Consider the following 21,678-nt stretch of genomic DNA (forward strand, 5'->3'; position numbering starts at 1 on the left):
TAACCTGTAATGTTATATGGGATAACAAATCAATAATATTATGACATCTTTGTATGTCTTTTACACATAGTTTCTGATTCATGATTAGCAAGTTGTGAGAAACAGCCCCTAATGATCCCTTCTATGTTTTCTCCACAATAATAGTCCCACGAGGTTCACAACTGCTATATGCCACAACAGAATCATGGACTGACATGGGTATTCCATTCATGGCTGATGAACAATACTCATATCATCATTTATTTGCTTTTTATAGTTCATGATATGAGGACAAAGTTATACATTTGTTTCAGGAAAAGACAACTAGCTATTTACAGATCATGTGCTACAATTCTCTATTTGTCTTCTGTAAAAGTTTTAAAGGTGCACAGCATTCCATTGTTAAACAGTTTCTCTATAAGATGAGAATCAGCCTGTTTTTAATCATCCATCATTGCTTTGTCAAAACATTCTGAGGTTATGCCAAGTATGTGTAAAATCAGAGCACTGTGAAATGAAAAGCCTATGTGTGAAAGAATGCCATATTTATTTATTTAAATATTTATGGTGTGTACTGTCTATGGGTTTCTCAGAAAAATTAATTGTGTCACTGTTGGAGACAATATGTTGGACTCAAAGTAGCCTTAAAATGATCCAGCAAAGTTATTCTTATATTCTAATAGCAGTATGCTGCTTTAGTTCTACATTATTAAGCTATATAGCTCTTTGTATAAAGAGTTATAGAAGTGAATTTTGGATAATCACTAGAGTCAATCAGGATATTGGTGGTCATACTTACAAATTCAGACAAAATTTATAAAAGATTTAGAAGAACATGGGATAGAAAAGATTTACAACAACTAGACCAAATTTTGACAGGCAAGGAGAAAAAATTTATAACAAGAATGTATAATTATTTATTGGAAGTGGAACTAGAAGAAGAAATAGTGAAGGGACCAATGATTGCTGGGCAAAAAACGTAGGTCATAATATTAAATTAGAGGATTGGGGGACAAAGTGAATTAATAAATTTGTAAACTGACATTGTCAACAGCATTTAAAGAAAATCAGTACAAAATGTTTTATAGATGGTACCTAGCCCCAGCAAGACTGGCTAAAATATATCCAAATACAAAATCAGGATGTTGGAAATGTAAACAAAAGAAGGAATATTTTCCCATATGTGGTGGCAATGCCCAGAAGTTAAAAAATATTGGATGAGGATACAAAGTTGGCTATTAGAAATTACAGAATACTAATTAGAACTTAAACTGGAAATATTTTTATTAAGGGAAAATTTAGCAAGTTGATCCAATACAACATTATACATATTATAATGGTGGTGAGAATAGCTTTCGCACAGAGCTGGAAAAAAGAAAATCCAAGGAACTAATACAAAAAATAATGGACTGTGCAACAATGAATAAATTCACAGCAGAATTAAAAGGCAAGGACTTATCAAACTATTATGCAGTTTGGGATAGTTGGTACAAATGGGTAGAATATAGGAATAAGAATTGATGTATAAGTATAAAAGGAAACATTACAAATGACACAATACTGTTAATGTAAATAGAGATTTGTATTTTTGTTTTTAAAAATAACATAAATATTTTTTAAAAAGGATATAATCAGGAAGTGTTGGAAGTGCAGAACCCATATTCAGACATAATGAATATCTTAAGCACTGAGACCACATGGTCTGTTAATACACTTGAGACAATCCCTACCTTTCTGCAACGTCCTCACAATATGTGATTAGAGCTCTAACAGTTGAAAGCCTCTAAGAATATTGTTTTTTGATCAGAACAGTTCATTAGGAAATCTGTTCAGGAATATAGGATAGTATTCTTGAATATGACTGTAATGGTGTTTTCTGCTTAGGAAATGGATGTATGAAGATATATGAGGAACCCAGGATGGAGGCTCACTTTAGGAGTTTGTCTCATCCTCTACAAATTTATCTAGAGAACCATAATTACTTTGATGGTTGCTATAAAAAAGCAACTGTAAGAATGTCCCATACCTACCTCTTGAGAAAGTTCTGAACCAGTCTTGTCTTCCAGGGCAGGCTGTACAATCAAGTTAAGTGAGAATTATTATTTTTCTCTCTCCTTAGCTGCAGAATCTGTGTGTGTAATCAAAACGTTTTAGGGATTGTTGTAATGTCATGATGCCACTTGGACTTTTTTGACTCTGTCTCACATAGATCTTCTGGCTGTTTCTCTGTACCATTACCATGAGTTCTTGTGTTGTAGAACAGATCTACATAGGATAACCAATCTCTCTCTCTCTCTCTCTCTCTCTCTCTCTCTCTCTATATATATATATATATATATATATATATATATATATGTATGTATATATATTTGTATGTATATATATATATATATATATATGTATTATATATATACGTATATGTATATATGTAAAGGCAGAGAAAAAAAACCCTAATAAATAAATTTGTTGAGTGTAGTGCAGGGGATTACCTTAGTATTACTGTGCAGAAGATTATTGTAATGGGGAAGGGCTTTAGGTACTATTCCCCATTTTCCTTTGTGCTCTTTATAAAATGGCTCCGCTTTTATTTTCTTGTACATAGCATGACTTGGCAAGATTGCAGCATGCAAGTCTCTCAGCTGCTTTTCCCCTTTCTTTCTGCCCACAGCTGTTTCTCATAGTTCACTGTCTTCTCATCTTCTAATCTAACTTAACTCAAGAGTATTATCTCTTTCTTTTAACTCCAAGCCAACTACTTTAGAGAGTCTGATACACATTTGGAATACTGTATACAATTCTTGTCAACACATTTCGTGGGGGGGGGACATATATATTAGAGATGGAAGAGGTAAAAAGTGAGCAATCAAAATGATCAGAGGGCTGAAACACTTTCCTTCAAGAAAAGATGAGAAGGATTTGGACTCATTATCCTGGAGAAAGGTGACTGACTGGGTAAATGAGGTGAATAAAATGGCCCATGGCATTCCCTTTTTTCAAAATACTATGACCCAGGGTCATTCAATGAAACTGGAAGAAGATTTAGAACAGACCAACAAAATCACTTTTTTCAAATTCATTACCACAAGAAGTTATGGTTGCCACCAACTTTGGTGCCTTTCAATGGGGACCTAAAAATTCATGAAAGTCTATTGGTCTTAAAGAGTCCATATGCCTCCATCAAGCAGCCAAAAATTCAAACCAGAAAGGTGCCAGTAGAGCTATTCAGAGAATCAACAAAACCCAAATGCCTAGCTTTGGAAGAGTTTTCTGTAGATGAATGAAATCAGGCCAGTTAATTTCTCCTGGCCTTAAGTTATCTGTGCATCTATGACAAATTTTGCAAAGTGAACAGAATCCCAGTTCCACTGTTTGAAACAACATACGGGTGAGGGCCATACAGCGGTTCTCTCGAAAAATCTGCAATGCCAAATGAGATAGCAGCTTTGTGGTGCAGGATGCCATAACTCTCTTGTGTGTTGAAGGCAAGAAATTATCAATGTATGTGTAGATTAGTGGAGACGGTAAAATGGAGAAAAAGAAAGAAGAGGAAGGAAAGAGTTGAAAAATAAATCTCTCTTTGTAGAGTAGGGCAGGGCAGTTTCCACAAATCTATATCTGAAAAGTATCTTTCTGAGATATCCTGAAGCCCAACAGTATTACTGCATGGCACAATTAATCTCAGTGGGCATCCTTGACTTACAACCATTCATTTACTGACTGTTTGAAGTTACAACAATGCTGAAAAAAGGGATTTATGACAATTTTTCATGCTTTCGACAATTGCAGCATCCCCAGGATCATGTGATCAAAATTTGGTTGATTGGCAACTGGTACATATTTATGACAGTTGCAGTGTACCAGGGTGTGTGATCACCTTTTGTGATCTTCTGACAAGCAAAGTCAATGAGGAAGCCAAATTCACTTAACAATTGTGCTACTAACTTAACAACTGGAGCAATTCACGTAACAACTGCGGCAAGAAAGATCATAAAACAGGGCTTACTTAACAAATGTCTCATTTAGCATCAAAAATCTTGGGCTCAATTATGGTCCTCAGTCAAGGAGTACCTGTATATCCCACAATGCCTAATTCTGAGAAAATGCTGCCAAAAAAACTTGGAGACTTTTGCCCCTCAGTGTAGAATATGAAGCTGTGGCTCTTCTCAATATGTATTATCCAATAAGTTGCATGCTTTTCTTCCAACACATTAAATAACACCATTTAACGACACCAGGGAAGAATTATACTTGTTTGTTCAGGAAATAACTATATTTTCCCAGCAGCAACAATGCTTGCTTGCTAGAAATGCAAACAGAAGCACTTGTTTGGGAAGAAATGTGGATTGCATTGTTCATAAGTGAACAACATTCAGAACATTTGGAAAGGCACTTCAGCCAAGGCTGTTTCTATTTAATCTGAGCAAGATATTTACAACTATTTTTTTCCCTTTTATAAGATGAAATCCAATTTATCTTTCTATTAGCTGAATAAATAATCATTCAGTTCTTTATAACTAAGATCTAGGCTTGGTGAAGGCTGCAGAATTATTCTGAACATAAGGGATCAATTTTCTGATTATTCCCTCTCATTATTCTAACTCTAGAACAACAATACATTATGTGAAACTGCCACACAAATCATGTCAGTTTTGTTCTCATAACATTGGAATTCAAACTGTGATAAGTTACTCCAATCGGCTCATTCTCATAAACATTAAAATATTTTCCAAGACTATTTTGAGAGGGACAATAGCTCATAACTTTTTCTTTGTGAAGACTGCAATTATTTTTATTCTTCACACAAAGAATTAATGCCTGACATAGGCAGTAAGGGAAAGGATTAACTGGGGTAGCACAATGAACAAGCCCAGTGTTCTGTTGTGTTACTTGGTTTTTGAGTGATTCCTGGCAGCCCACCTTTCTAGCTATTATTGTTCATTCTTTTCAGCTGCAGGTATGATCATGCCAAAATCTTTTAGCTTCCTGAAAATTTTCTTCTGGACTGATTTCTTTGTTTGGTTCTCAAGGTGTTTCAGTCCATTTTTGATTTACAAGTTTTGAGCTGATTTTATTGTTGCAAAACAGTAAAGTGACAGTTGGCTTTCTCCCCTCCAGTTAAATATCAATCAATTGTTCTTCAGTTTCTTTGACTACCTGAGCTGCTGAATGTGAAGGAAAACCACAATTACCACCACAATATGATTTCTTCTCATGCTTTGCTCCCTTGAGGTTTTAGCAAGTCATGGGAAGCCAAAGAGATTGTTGACTGCTGAGAGATGGCTGTTCAGAAAAATTGGACACTTGCATAAGCACTTTGTCCCAAGTGCAGGAATGTCCCATTTCCCCCTCTCTTTCTGTCTCTGCTGAAAGAAAACCCAAACATAAATTATTTTGCTTGATTGGAAAATGGAAAAGGAAATCTTAGCAAAGCAATTGATATAACTAGCCAAATGTTTGTGTGCTTTCACAGTCTTTTTTGACTTGGCAGTTGTCCTGCAAAGCTTTTCTTCAAACTTCCCATTTCTGAAGCTTTATCAGTTTCATCAGTTTTATTTCACTTAGCAGAAAGCTGAGGGTTCAAAGGAAAGTTGATGTCAGTGAGCAGCATAGGTGACCCTGTATGGGCATGTTCTCCAATCATGCAGCTCTAGTTTGGCTAAGCACGATGGGAATTGAAGTAGAATTGAATATGAAGTTAGGAGAAGTTATATGAGAACACTGCGCTGGGCTCAAAATGCATTCATCTCTCACATATGGAAGCAGCCGGAAAAAAAAGGCTGGTAAATTTATAAGACAGATTCATAGCCTCATTGTGTTAGGATGACAAACTGGCAACTTAGCTGTGAACACAGGGAGTTAATATGTTTCCTATGATACACTTTGATCAGTAAGATATCCCCTTTAGCTAACCCCCTCCTTTTTTTAATAAAACAAAGGGTCATTAGAATGAAGAGCATGGAAGCAGGCAAATGATAATGGAGCTGTAGATTCAAGCCCAATGTGACTCCAGATTGAACACTTGGATCTTTTTGGGAATTAAAAATTTAGGCCCACTCAGGGGTCCATTCTCAATTTATACTCAGTCATCCTACCATGACTGAGTGACAACTTCTGGTTGCTATCCCTTCAAACATTTACTCTAGAGAAGCTACCCTTTTGGAGATTCCTAATGGGAAGACTCTGAGATAAAGAGTTGCTTTGATCTAAATAAACCTCTAATGGAAAAAAGCTGGGACAGCAACCCAGCTGCAGCCCTTCTGCTTATGAAGAAATGGGCAGATGGAATGAATGATCACATTATTGCAATTTTATTTATTGATTTCACTCTCAACAAGTTACACTGTGCGTGTCTAGTGAACCCGTCCAAACAGCCAGTGTTTTCATTAGTGAGCAGCATGTTTGCTAGAGGTTGTGGCGAGAAGTAAACCATTACCCCTCTTGTATAATGTGGGCCCTTTAACTGAATTGTGTCTGGCAATGACCCACCATTTTCATTAACTATAATGCATGTGTCGTAGGATTATTTTCTCATATGCAGAACATAGACATGGTAAATGATACAGCAGTTAGCACCACTGAGCACAGTCCATGATGCCAAGCTCCAACAACAACTAAATCAGCCACCAGCTAAAGTTGGCCAAGTAGAAATGATCCATTCCAAATGTTCATGTTCTGGGTATGTTTATCAAGTATTACATGCTGTATGTAGTAAGATGTGGTGAACTTCATTTTCGAGAAGGCTTGCACTGGATCTCAGTTTATATTTATGCCTGAATGATGTTCTAGATTGGTGAATTTGTCTTAAGGCTTTGAAGAAAGGATTAGATATCCCATTTGCATGTTTGTTTATTTGTTTATAACATTTATACCGCTATCCATCTTTCAGCCAATTTTGTGTGGCTCCCAATCAGAGATGGAAAGACATATAAAATTGTTTTGAAAAACTGTAAAACACCACCAGTTGTTTTATGTCTCCATTGTTTAACGTCTATGGAGATTCTCAGTCATCCAAGTCATGGGTGTCCCAAAGGGGCTTTTTTTTTTCCTTTTAAAAGGCAACTGGATTTTCTGTTTTTTTTTAAAAGATGTTTAACTTCTCCTTCAAGCTTCTTCAGCTCTGACTGAATGTTTGGGAATGGAAGGATTTATACACATCAGGACTAGATTCAGCAGTCCACCTGCATTTAAAAGACACAGGCCACTCTTTTGAAGACATGTTTTTGGAGATAGATGAAGTCATATCCGCCCCCCCTCTGTTGAGAGGGGCTCTGTTGAGAGAGGGCTATTCAAGTTTGACATAGCTTTTGGATAGAGAGGATAACCAGTTAAAAGTACAAAACAGTAAAAGTAGCAAAACCTTGGTGCCAATCCTTGCCAATATGCCATCATCTAATCTCCCAGTAGTTGGCAGAAAAGCCAGATATGTAAGCCTTAAAAATAAAGGTAAAGGTTCCCATTGCACATACATGCTAGTCATTTCTGGCTAAAAGGGTAGAGGATGAACCTACTATTCACTATGTCACATACACTGAATCTTAAAGAAATAATATGTGGGAGTAAAGATGATACAGTAAACTTTTTAACATTGAGCATTTCCCCCCATAAACAATCTAGTAACTGGCACAGGATGAATGGAAATTGATGCTATTAGGGAATGGTGTTCTTCCAGATGGATTCACAACTGGATGTTCCAAAGCTAAAGGGTGCTCCTGAAAACTTATCCAAATATTCTTGTGTTTTTAATCACCAAATTGTTTTTATTGCCAAGAAATAGTTTATTAAATTATGTAATTTTATTGAAAAGAGGAAAACATTAAATACTTGGGGAACTGTCAGATGAATTAGACTGTTTTGCAGCAGAATTCCCAGTCCAGCTTTTCTCAAGGTTCATGCTTCACATGGTTTCTCCCAGTTCAGAGAAAAAAAATGAGCTCTCCCCTTGACTCTTTTCCACATACATGAACAATATATCTGGCTGATATTTTTTTTTTTAATGAAAACATATTGGTGGGATACAATTTACTTGCATTCAGGTCATAAACTTCCTTTCCGAATAACAGACATCCATTAATGATTATTATTTCTACCAGAATAAAAAGAAATTAATATTTTAAATGACCATTTAACCATTCCTCCCTACTGTTATGAATCTCTTTGAAATGAAATTGGCAAATGAATTCTTAATGACCATATTTATATGGAAATAACAGGGACTGGTGCTTCATTTCTTTTAATTATCTGAAATGGCAACTTGTCTCTAAAGGGGCAAATTCTCGTCTCCCCTCTTCCTAGTTATAAGATCTGTTAGTACAGAAAATTACTGAAATATCCTAAACCACGAGAATATTCCGTCCTCAAATGTAAGGCTGTTTGTTTCCTTTAATCATAAATTTGCACAAAAGACTATAATGGAAAATACAGGGTCCTGCCAATAATCTAGTAAAAAAAAAAAACCCATGTTGCTTATCTGTAGACAGGGTGATTAAAATATATGTATCCTTACCCATGAGGTACGTTTATAAAGCCAAATTGAAGAGCCAAAATTTCACATCAGGATAACTTGTGGGATGGCAGAGAAATGTACTTTAAAGACAACAAACATGATTCATTCTAGCAATTATTAGTAATTGCTAGTTTAATTAACTATTTTGGCTGAAGAAGATAATTTTTGGGCTTTTTTTGTGATGCCAGATTTTCCTCTTTTTTAAAAGTAGCATTAGTCACTGGAGAAAGAAAGAAAGGAGTTGTACCATGAAGAACTTATTTTCACAGATTTTAAAATGCCATCTGTTAATATAAAAAAATTTAGCAATCAGGAAAAAAAAAAGAAAAAATAGTTGTAGAAAGGAAGATATAGAAAGACCTAAGTCCAAAGTTTCAAGAGGAACTTTTGGATTTAATAGTTTTGTTCATATCATTAAAAAAAGAACTGGACATAATCCCTCACTGCCCACAATATGGATAGAATAAAATAGAAATGGTCCATTTATATTTGTTGTTTATTTTGATAATCACTTCGATGACTTAAGGACATTTTGTCCTGTGACATTTTCAGCTGGGACAAGCAAAATATACAATCAGGGTTTAATTATGAAATAGACATTCTCCTCAGGAGGATGTCTATTGAAATCAGGTTTAATTCTGAATTCTGAAATGCTGAAGAGAGAGAATCTTTCTGGTATCCTCAGTTTAAAACTATACAATAAAAAGGGCATGAAGATTGTTTACTGAATAATAATCAATCCAGGGCAAAGATGTTGAAGTGTATGCTTATTTATTTATTTATTTTTCTGCAATGTTGATTCTCTGAATGGGACTTAATGGGGAATGTCAGTTCTGGAAGACTGAAATCAAGGACAGTAACTGGTTCTGGTTCAACTGTCCTCAGAACTGCATGGAGTTAAGAAGAAAATTGTTTTTTCTACACTTCAATCTCCTTGTAACAACACTGTAAAGCCATCAGAAACAAATATTATTCTAGCTCCACTATACACTGCCTGCAATGTGGAAGGCTTTCTCATTAATTAGTAAACTGCTGTTACAGCTCAAACACTCCAGTTGTTCAGTTTGCAATATCAGTGACAAAATAAATGTCAGCTTGACTGGGATAAAAAGCTTAAAGAGAGGGTCCAGAGAAGATTCCAAAAGTATAGAAAAGTAAGGGTCAAATTAGAACAGGTATGGGAATATGAATCCACACTTGAACATTGGGCACTATCTAACAAAATGAAAATCAATGGTAAAAAAAGGCAAGAAAAACAAAATGAACAGGTACAGTATATGTGATACCTTGCTCAATAGTAGTAACTGTGAGAGAGATCTTGGAATCCTAGTGGACAATCGTTTAAATATGAGCCAGCAGTGCGCTGCAGCTGCCAAAAAAGCCAATACTCTTCCAGGCTGCATAAACAGAGGGATCGAATCAAGATCAAGATCATGTGAGGTGTTAATACTACTCTGTAATGCCTTGGTAAAGCCACACTTGGAATACTGCATCCAGTTTTGCTTGCCATGATGTAAAAAAGACGTTGAGACTCTAGAAAGAGTGCAGAGAAGAGCAACAAAGATGATGAGGGGACTGGAGGCGAAAACATATAAAGAACAGTTGCTGGAATTGAGTATATCTAGTTTGATGAAAAGAAGGACTAGGGATGACACAATAGCAATGTTCCAATATCTCAGGGGATGCTACAAAGAAGAAAGAGTGAAGCTATTCTCCAAAATACCTGAGGGTAGGTCAGACAAGAAGCAATGGATGGAAACTAATCAAAGAGAAAAGCAACCTAGACCTAAGGAGAAATTTACTGTTAGAACAATTAATCAGTGGAACAACTTGCCTCCAGAAGTTGTAAATGTTCCAACACTGGAAGTTTTTAAAAAGAACCTGAATAACCATTTGTCTGAATGGTATAGGGTTTCATGCTTAAGCAGGGAGTTGGACTAGAAGACCTCCACAGTCCCTTCCAACACTGTTATTCTATTCTATTCTATTCTATTCTATTCTATTCTATTCTGTTCTGTTCTGTTCTGTTCTGTTCTGTTCTGTTCTGTTCTATTCTATTCTATTCCATCTCACTTTGCGCAGGTACAGAGGCGTTCTAACTCACCTCCTGCAAGCCTGCACTATCCCGGCTGCTTCAGCAGCAAAGTAGCTGCGCTTCAAATTCAGCAGATAAAGGTGAGTTTGGGAGCCCAGGTGGGAAGGTGAGCCCAACAGCAGAGCCAGCAGAGCAGTGGAGAGAACCAGTTTGGTCTCTGCTGCTCATCACTCCTACTGGCTCTCCAGAACCGGGCAGAACCAGTCGAATATCACCACTGGACTAGGATGAAGAATAGACTTCTCTATACTTGAGATGATAAGATATATAGAATGTTCAAGATAGGCAACAATCCTCAAGAGAAACTACAAGATTGTCACTTGGAGGAGCTATAGGGCTAGATGACTATAGAGATTTTCAGTCATCCAGGTCATGGTTGTCGCAAAGGTGCTTTTTCAAAAGGCAACTGGAGTTTGCTTTTCCTTGAAGACATTTTGCTTCTCATCCAAGGAGCTTCTTCAGTTCTGCTATAGGGTGAAAAATAAATTTAGAAAATTAAAAACAAGGAGGGAGGGAGCCATGAAGTTTTGCAGAAAGGAAGTAAGAAGAGCAGAGAGTAAGCTTAAGTGACAGTGTTTTCAAATATATCTTTAATAGCTTGTCAAAGAAATTTTGTCTGTTGGATCATTAATTGACACATAATGACCTAGAATCTCTAGGGAGCTGCTGAGACTAAATTTCACTTATTACATTACACGAAACCTTTTCTTATCTCCTTTTTGCTTCTTTTTAAGCCATTGTGTAACTGGAAAAAAATTATTTACTTCGCAGTTACTTGGTTAGAAAGATGTCCCAGTTCATATTTGATTTATGATACAAAGAAAGTTACCCACACCTAGGCTAAGACCCTGTTGTGGAGCTAATTAATTAACCTTCCGTGTTAATTTGTATGCTTTATCATCACTAGACAAACATCTTTGTAGTATCTTTATTGTAATCAGACAAAAGGATCATTTCTGGTCTCCTCCAGTGACACTGTATCTCTGAAATGTTAAGTTCTTGTTGAAACAGGAGCATAATTGTAATAACAAAGGGAACAGCATTGCCAAGTCACATCTCATCCAGCAATCGTTTGCTGTTTGAAAGACAAATATGCTAGTTATTATGGTAAGTTCAGGTGTCAAAGATGAAATAAGGGATACAGAAATCCTTTCCCAAACTGGGGGAAAAAAATCATTTAAGTTTTTATAAAAATATGCAGATGAATGTCTGTATTAAAGCTCAGGAGAAAACTATATAATATAACTCCACTTTATTTCTATTTAACCCTTGGTATTTCCCTTGCTAAATGCTTGCCCTCAAGCCTGCTGTGAAGAAAATAAATGTGAGAGACTATTTTAAATCCTCTGAAAGATTGTAAGTGACTTTCCTCAATCATTACCTTGAAGCAACAGACAGCATCCCAGCTCTGGATTCCCCTTCCCTTTTCTCTCTCGATTAGAGCAGTTTTCAGCATAGGGATGCAGTGGCTCAGTGGCTAAGAAGCTGAGCTTGTCGATCAGAAAGGTCAGCAATTTGGCGGTTTGAATCCCTAACACCATGTAACGAAGTGAGCTCCCATTAGTTGTGCCAGTTTCTGCCAACCTAACAGTTTGAAAGCATGTAAAAATGCAAGTAGAAAAATAGGGGCCACTTTGGTGGGAAGGTAACAGTGTTCCATGTGCCTTCGGCATTTAGTCATGCCAGCCACATGACCATGGAGACGTCTTCGGACAGCACTGGCTCTTCGGCTTTTTAACTGAGATGAGCACCGCTCCCTAGAGCCGGAAATAACTGGCAGGTATATGAGAGGAAAACCTTTACCTTTACCTTATTCAGCATAGGACTGTCCAAGAGTTACATGCAGATCCCAGAATATTTTTTTGTATGTATGGGTAGTGCTCCACTTATGACCCAATTGAGCTCAACATTTCTGTTGCTAAGCAAGACAGTTGTTAAGTGTGTTTTGCCCCATTTTACAACCTTTCTTGCCATCATTGTTAACTGAATCACTGCAGTTTGTTAAGTTAGTAACACAACTGTTAATTGAATTTGGGTTTCCCATTGACATTGCTCATCAAAAGTTGGCAAAAGGGAATCACAAGACCCCAGGACACTGCAACCGTCATAAATATGAGTCAGTTGCCAAGCATCCAAATTTTGATATGGGATCATGGGGAAGCTGCAACAGTGATAAGTGTGAATACTGATCATAAGTCAGTTTTTACACTGGCATTGTAACTTTGAATGGTCACTAAATAAATAGTTGTAATTTAAGGACTACCTGTTTTGTTTATTTCAGGGGTTGTTATTTTGTTTTTGTTTTATTTTTGGTCTCTAATTTTATTTCTGACCCCCTTACTCCAGGGATCAAAAACTGGAGAGACCCCAGCCTCCCTGACTCTGTACTAGCATATTATTTAAAATATTGTGAGCGGGAAAAGGAGCTGTACTTTATATGTGTGATGCATAAAATAAAGCTGTTTCTCCCTTTTTTTTCAAAGGAATTAGTGAAGCAGAATGGAGGAAATGTAAATCTTTCCAGGAATGAGACACGAAGAAGATAAAACTTATCTCTTCTCTCCATTAGTATCCTTTTTGACATGTGCATGTTGGACAGAGACATATACAAGGTGCGAATGATCGGTTATGATGGAAAGTGACACACTAAGCTATATCTCCTTTTCACGGCAACATCTCCATAAGGAGTACCATCTCCCAGGTATGGCATATGTAATTCTTTAATGCTGGTATCAGAGATCAGTGTACTTAATGTGCCTGGTGCTTGCTACTAGAAAAATGATGAAACCATGCAATGATGAACTTTTTAAACAAGCAAGCAGACAAATGTATAAAAACTAAAGGAAAGACCTGGGGAAAATGATACGAATGATTGTTTATTGATTTATTCTAATGTGTTTTGAAAACAGCATTCTATTCTCAAAAGAAATTGCTATTATGACTGTTCTATTTCAGTATACTGTTGATGATAATATAGCAATAGCACTTAGACTTATATACCATTTCACAGTGCTTTACAGTCCTGTCTAAGTGGTTTAAAGAGTTAGCATATTGCCCTCGCAATCTGGGTCCTCATTGTACCCACCTCAGAAGGCTGGAAGCAGTGGTAGAATTCTTTTTTTTTTTTTACTACCAGTTCTATGGGCATAGCATGGTGGGCTTGGTGGTTATGGCTTGGTGGGTGTGGCAGGGAAAGGATACTGCAAAATCCCATTCCCTCTCCACCCCACTAACCCACTTCCAATTCCGTTCTCCTGTGCAGGACAACAAAAGAACACCCAGCCGATCAGCTGGGATTTGGGAGGCAGAGAATAGATGGGGGCGGGGCCAGTCAGAGGTGACATTTGCCGGTTCTCCAAATTACTCAAAATTTCCACTACCAGTTCTCCAGAACTGGTCAGAACCTGCTGAATACCACCTCTGGATTGAAGGCTTAACTTTGAGCTGGTCAGGATCAAACTCCAGGTTGTGGGCAGAGTTAGCCTGCAATACTGCATTCTAATCACTGTATCACCATGACACTTTATGTAGGTAGCCCTTGAATTAAAATAGTTGGTTTTTTAGAGTTAAGAAGGCAGTGGAACACGTGTTACATTACAGCCCACAAAGCACTTCTGGCTTTCATAAAATGTAGTGCCCTCCACTCCCCAAGGTCACATGACCACATTTCAGATGCCTCGCAACCAGCTCATCTTTATGTCTGGTTGCAGAATTTTGCAGCCACATGATTATGATTTACAGCAAAAATAAATAAATAACTGGTTTCTAGCACTTTTTGCCAGTTTCCAGCAAAAAATGCCCATTCAGAAGAATGGGTTTGCTTTATAACCATGCCATTCACTTAACAGCAGTTTGATTCACTTAACCACCAGCACAAAAATTTTAAAACAACAACAACAATAACCCCAGGTCCACTTTCATGGGTGCCTCAGCCTCAACTTATGACTACAATGACTTACAACTGGATTTACAGTCCCAATTTTGGTTGTAGGCTGACAAAAACTTGTAGTAGTTCTAGAAGCCCAGAAAAAATAGGTGAGATACCATTCCTTCTTTTGCAAAACAACCAACAAATTAGCCTGTAATGAAACTGAGTGCATCAACCAACATGAACACGAGAGCTTGAGGCTATATCATGGAAAAAAATACTTTTAAACCATAGAAACAAAACATGTCTGTGAAGTGGGATGTGGACAAGTTTTGCTTTCAGAAATGATTGCTGGTCTGATCTGGCAACAAGGCACTCCAGACTGAGAATAAATGACTTCTCCATGCTTAATACCTATGTGATATGGAGAAAGTGTCCCAAATCTTAATTATTGGAACTCCTGGGTTAATTTACTCATTAAGAGTAGAAGATAACTGTCAGTCAGAATCAACATCTTATCATCTTCTTTCTTCTTACTTTAGAGAGGTAGAGTCTATAGAGATCAGTGGCGGATTAAGGCTCACTGGTGCCTTAAGCACTGACAAATCTTGGTGCCTTCCTCCTTTGTACATACTGTACAAATGATGCTATGTTCTCAACTTTGTGATGCCCTTTTGGGCCTGGTGTCCTAAGCACGTGCTTAGTCTGCTTAATGGTTAATACACCACTGGTAGAGATGCTCAGTCATCCAAGTCTATCCTGTCAGAGCTGAAGAAGCTTCTTATATGAAAAGCAAAATGTCTTCCAAAGAAAAAACAAGAAAGTCCAGTTGCCTCCTGAAAAAGCACCTTGAGATTCCCACTGTGAAGTTTATTTTATACAGCTACTTGTGGAGAAATGTATGTAGTACTGCTTCTGTCTCATCTGCTATTTTTTGTGCTTCTCTCTCTTTCTCCCCTATCCTTCTACTTTGTGCAAAACATGCTTCATCTTGGGTAACTCCCAGTTCTTTCCAAATTAGCTCATTTTATTCCTAGATTTGGAATTTGACAAATCTTTTACCCAGCCTTAACAGTGCAACCACATTTATAAAGGAATTGCATGGAGTAAATCAATACCATGAAACCATATGCTAAATCACAGAAATAGGACATTTGTAGTTAGTAATCTATAGCCTATTTGTATCTTTTCTCTCTTGGCACAACCATTTGTTTTCATTTGTACATATAGAACATGCTCTCCTTGTGATTATCTTAATGAAAATAGGGATTGTTAAAGAAAGTTGGCAGAAGCAGAAGAGCTGTTTAATAAAAGTATGGCAAAGATATGGCCTCTTTTAATGTACACAGTTATTGATGCAATGCCCCTGATACTTGGCTGTTCTTTTTAGAAATCAGATGAGATACCATTTAGTAGATTATATTCTAATATATCTGTAGAGTGTAGAGCAGGATTTTCCCATCCTTTGGCCAATGAGAGCATTGGGAATTAGTCATGGTGGTTGTAGAAATAGTAGATGGTTGTGATCATCAGAAAACATAAGTTACCCAAAAGCTGTCCATTCCCCATTCCCCAGATGCTGTCTATAATCTCTGTTAAATAATTTATTATTTCATGAACAGGCAGGCAGACTTTCAAACAGTGCCCTGGAACTGCAGCCATTCACCAATGCATTTTCTAAGAATCAGCAATAAATTACAACTAGGGAGTTCATAACCCAAAGCATCCTGTCTGTCATTAAACAACAAGTTGGCTACACCAGCTGCCAGTTTGCCTTCAAAGGTAGACACCTTGCAGAGATCCAGTTGTGAAGTTATTGGGGTAGGGAAGGTAAACAGAAAGCTAGAGATAACCACCAATTCTCACAGAAGCCACAAATAGCTTTGAATGGTGGAACTATGGCAGACTATGTCACTGTTTTAAGTAAAACAGAAATTAAAAAGAGGAAAAGAAAAAAATGATATTTGACTCCAATATTAGGGAACAGTTGTTTTTGATCCACTGAGACACCTAATATGTATTGCTTTTTGATAAGCTCTTTATCTGTGCTGGTCTCATTAACCTTTTGGTGTTTTTTTTTTTTTTGCATTGATTAATGATCTGTCAGAGGTCAGAAACAATTTTTAAGAACTGCAATTTAGGAGAAACCACTTGATATCTTATTCCATGATATTTGCTTTTCTTTAAGCAATGTGTTCTCCCACTCCCTTCTTTTCGGATTCAACACAATAGAAATCTTTATTCCTCAAGAAAAACCTGAAAGTGGTGAACCAAAATATTGCTCCAGTTTTGTGAGATCTATTTTGGTGCTCTCCCCAAACACCAAATTGAAATGTCTGCATGATTGCTTGCATGCATTTCATCATCCAACTAGGTAACATCATCAGTATGTGTAAGTGTGGGGTTTCCTGCCTCTAAATATAGTAGTTTACCCTTACAATATTACTGTAAGTTTCCCTGATCAGAGGGTTGTTTTCTGCCTGATTGTATAGTTGTTGGTTGCTGAAGGGGATATGTTCTAATCTTTTTTCTCTTTCCTAAATTATTGTTTCTTTTGAATGATGATGTTGGGTAATGAAATGTCTGTAGGCAACCAGCCAGTCTCAGAGAGCACTAAGAACTCCACAGTTTAACTTTTAACTACAAATATTCTCTTCTATTGTTCCAATTTTGTTCCATCACACATTTATAAACCTCAGCTTAGCAAATATTCACTAATAATTCAAGTAACAACAAGATTGGTGTAAGAAAATGATTGTTCACCAAGGTGATCCAACAAGATTCTGTAATTGGTATTGTCATATGTCATTGAGAAAGCTGAGAAAATCAATACAGTAACCAATCCTGTCATTTCCCCATGAAGGTCATCCATCAAGGTTTCTATGTCCTATCTTGGCCTGAAATCAGACTAAAATAGCTTTAGACAACTTTCATTTCCTAGATAACTTCTGGAGCCTTGTGTAATTTTGAACTCACCAATCTTGAAATTAACCTATGCATTCAAATAAATGAAAGCATGGTTTGATTCCCTCAGTTGAACTAAAGGAGTATTGATGTAAAATACTTTCATACATCCCAAATATTCACAACTCTATATACTCATTGGATTTGGATGAAACCTTCATAGCAATAAAATACCTGTACAATATGTTAATAATTACATCCTGCACTAGATTAAAAGTGGATCTTCTGATGGTTCCATTATATGATAACATTTCTCTGTACCATTTAGGTATATCTACAATCCTAGGTAACTGCTGAAACATCAAAATACTATTATATCAATATTAAATATAATACCCGTTTCCCTGAAAATAAGACCCTATCTTATATTTTTCACCACCATAAAGGCACCACTTATTTTTGGGAGGATGTCATCCACTCACTCACTCACCCCACTTGAGGTGAGTCACCCCCAGCCTCCTTTTCATTGTCCAAGGCCTTCAGGAACTTCTTCTGTGGCCGACAAGGCTGGCAAGACTTTCCTGAATCGATCCAGAGCTCTGTATTGGCTGCAGGGGCCTCCAGGAAAGCCTTGTTGGCCTTGCCAGCTGCAAAAGAAATGGGTCAGAAAGGAAGGTGTCGAGGTGTGTGAGGCCTGGCTGCAACTGTCCAAAGATAAGCAGTAGGGCAGGTACACCCTTCCATCCCACCCCCAGCTTAATTTTTACCTGTGCACCCTGGAGTGAGTGGGTCTTAATTAAAGCTTATTTGGGGAGGGGTAGGATTTATATTGGGTGCACATGTAAACATCAAACCAGGACTTACTTTTGGTGTAGATTGTGGTTTTGTGTGTGTGTGTAAAATCATTATCTTGCTTTTATAGGTAATATGTCACTACTACAAAAATATGCTGACATTCTACCATTGTTGGCTAAGAGATCTTGAGTGTGGATGTGTACATGTATTCCTCTATGTTGACAGAGAAGGAGGGGGGAAGAGGGGGGAGGGAGGGGGGAAGAGAGGGAGGGAGGGAGGGAGAGAGAGAGAGAGAGAGAGAGAGAAGGGACAATGAGCTCAATCCTGTTTTATCTCTTTATATTAAATTTAGTACTAGAATTGTCAACACCATCAACACCATTGTTACCATCATCATCATCTTATCTTTCCTTTTGATTTTCTGGGAAATACACTCCATTGAGAATAGGACTCTCGCAGGCAAACCTCTTGGTGATCAGCCCTTCTTTCCATATCCATAATGAACAGAATAACCTACTACCTCACTTGACTGATTAACAATTTAAATTCTTAATTTTAGAGGTTCAAATTAGTGTTAAATCTCTTTTAGAAGCGTTAATGAATTTAATTAAGCTAATTAAATTAAGATTTTTCAGCATCTTTTGCAACTTTATGTTTTAGGGACAATTAGTCCTATACAGTCCCGAAGCAGTACATTTTCTAACAATGATTATATAAATTAAACAATTAAATATCCTGAATTTATATCTCACCTTCTGCTCATTGCTTAGTTTTTAACTTATTTCAACTAAAGTGACAAAAAGTAAACACTATCAATAGAATATTCAATATGAAATGCTGGAGCTATCCATCTCTAGATAGATTAGAGATAGAGACATAAAGAAAGAAAGAGAAAGAAAGAGAGAGAGAGTGGGGGGTGGGAGATTTAATCTCCCATGAATCCTATTGAATCTACTGTGATTGTTCTTCATAAAATGAGGCACACCTTTTAATAAAATAACAAAATCCTTCCATCAGGACTTTTACAATTTAGTGTAAGAGATAGGTTTTAAGATATCTTTTAAAGTTATTAACCCATTTATTGGACTATCTTTGCATATATCTTTTAGAGGAAATATATGTGGAAAATGTTAAAATGCTTGTGAAATACCAGCTGAAGAGATTCAGTTGCCTTACACAATAGTGTTTCATTTTACTCTTTCTCTACATTCTCCTTTATATGTTTTATCATTTCATGTTCTACTGATCGGATTGTAATTTCTTTTGTTTGTTGTGAGCTTTCAAGAATCATTGAGAATAGAATGGCATAAAAGTTTAATAAATTATAATTTTAAGGATATAGTGTCATGTGCACTTGGTGAGAATGAATGATTGATAGGATTAATATGGCCACCTATCTTGCAGTGGAAACTCTGGGCTATGTGCTAGGATTAAAATGCAAAACCACAGTATACAAATCCCCAGTGTCCAAGGATAAAACAACAACCCCATTCACAGAGAAACAGCAAACCTCCTAACCTAAATACCTAAGGAAAAACAGTTCTCCAGCACCTTGCAAAATGCTAACAGGGTGGGGTCATCTCAATTGCTGTGGGGGGTGGTGTTCTATAGGGAATGCGTAGTTCTGGTGTCCAAAGACACCTGGAGCTAGATCTGGTGGACTGTGCAGAGAAAAATGGCAGAAATGCAGTCTTGCAAATTTATTCATACCCTGGGAGAATATAAATGGGTGAACACAATGCTGAGGTGAAGATTCTTATGGATTGTACAACACTTTACAAGGAATTTTGCTGCAATCTACTTTCCTTTCTAAGAGCTAATCAAAACCAAGTAAGGCATATTATGGCATAACTGCTTTCTTTCTTACAATCACTAGATTTAGACATGATGTTAAAATATCTACCTGGAATCAACCTGCTAACCCCAAATTACCTGACATTATATATGGTTTGTGAGCTTTTTTCTGTCCTAATTCTTGCTTCCCATAATCTGATGATTGTGTAACTAATGCTAATGCTACACAAATATAGTGAGCTTTCATTTCTTCACACTAGCAAGTTACAGAAATAATGGATTTATACATACTCATTATTTATTTAACATTCAAATTGGAGAATCTAGAAAAGTTAAATTATCTGTCAAGGTTCTATACTTTCCTTGGCACATTTCAGAAATTACCAAGAATAGATTAGGTTGCTCAAGTAGGGTTAGTGAGCCACGGAAACAAAGCAACAGAAAGGAAAAGTTTTACAGGGGGGAAAAACCCTGCCATTTATATATCTATAGTTCTAGAACTGTTGTCCCATTTTGCTACATAAGGAATTTTTAAAGTGGCAAATAGTCAAGTTTTAAGAGGGCTAAACTTTAGAGATCATGGCCAATGTAAGTCATCATCACAGCCTTTACCTGCAACTTCATAAACTGAATGTCCTTTGCTCAATTCAGTTTGACATGCAAAGCTGGCTGTATTTGTTATTTTGGTCTAGCAGACTTTTCATGGCTTCAAGTAAAAGCCCTTTGTTCTTTTTACTACCTTTCTAATATCTAATTCTACAAAGAAAGCATACTCTGCGGCAAATCAGGAATGCTTTTCTAGAAAGATCTCATGAAATGAGAGGCTCCCTATACCAACATGCTGCTTTGGCCATAAGGCAAATGTGACTTCTGAGAAGAGCCTTAGGACATAATTGGATTGCATATTGCTCAAGGCAGATGATCACTTAACATAAATAAAATGCAGATATTGTTTGATCAGAATCAAACACCATACATAAGAAAATGCAGCGCTGTTCACTCGTTTCAAATAAATTCCTAAAACGTATTTGCTGACACTTTTCTCCAGGCTGATTCATTTTTGGCAGACTTTTAAAACAGGAGTGAGCAATCTTGTGGAGATAGGGAAGGGAAGGGAAGGCTCAAACAACAACACTGTCTGGAGTGAATAAAACAATGCTACAAAGTGTGCAGCACTGCCTTGTATACATGAGCAGAACTACTATTTTGTTTCTTGGAGACTTGGAATGGATGGATGGGGCTGTTTCTCTCTTTTTTTAATGTAAAGTGTATCATTTTCATATATTGCTTACCAGAATTTTGTACAGTTGAGTAACAAAAAGTATACTTGGAAATAAAAGAGACAATTAATCAACAATTTATAGAAAAGCCAAGATGGAGTGATACACATTTTTTTCCTATTGAGGTAAACAATATTATGCAAAGTGCAGAAAAGAAGGGTAAAATAGTAAAAAGTAGAAATTAAAGACATTGATTTAAAATAAATAAATAAAATGCAATATGGATAAACCGACTTTATATCCAGAGGTGGTATTAAGCCGGTTCGGAATGGTTCTGGCATACCGGTAGTGGAAATTGTGACGAATTCAGAGAACTGGAAAATACCACCTCCTGATGGCCCCACCAACTTGCTCCCGCTGTTACTTCTCCTATATTCCCTTGTTTTTTTAGCTCAGCTGTTTCCCACAGCAGAGTGGGTTGCCATGCCTCAGCTGAGCTAAAAAACAGTTCAACTCACCT

Source organism: Pseudonaja textilis, chromosome 3 (assembly GCF_049901715.1).
Source record: "Pseudonaja textilis isolate UNSWEBS1 chromosome 3, rPseTex1.2, whole genome shotgun sequence".
Lineage (NCBI taxonomy): Eukaryota > Metazoa > Chordata > Lepidosauria > Squamata > Elapidae > Pseudonaja > Pseudonaja textilis.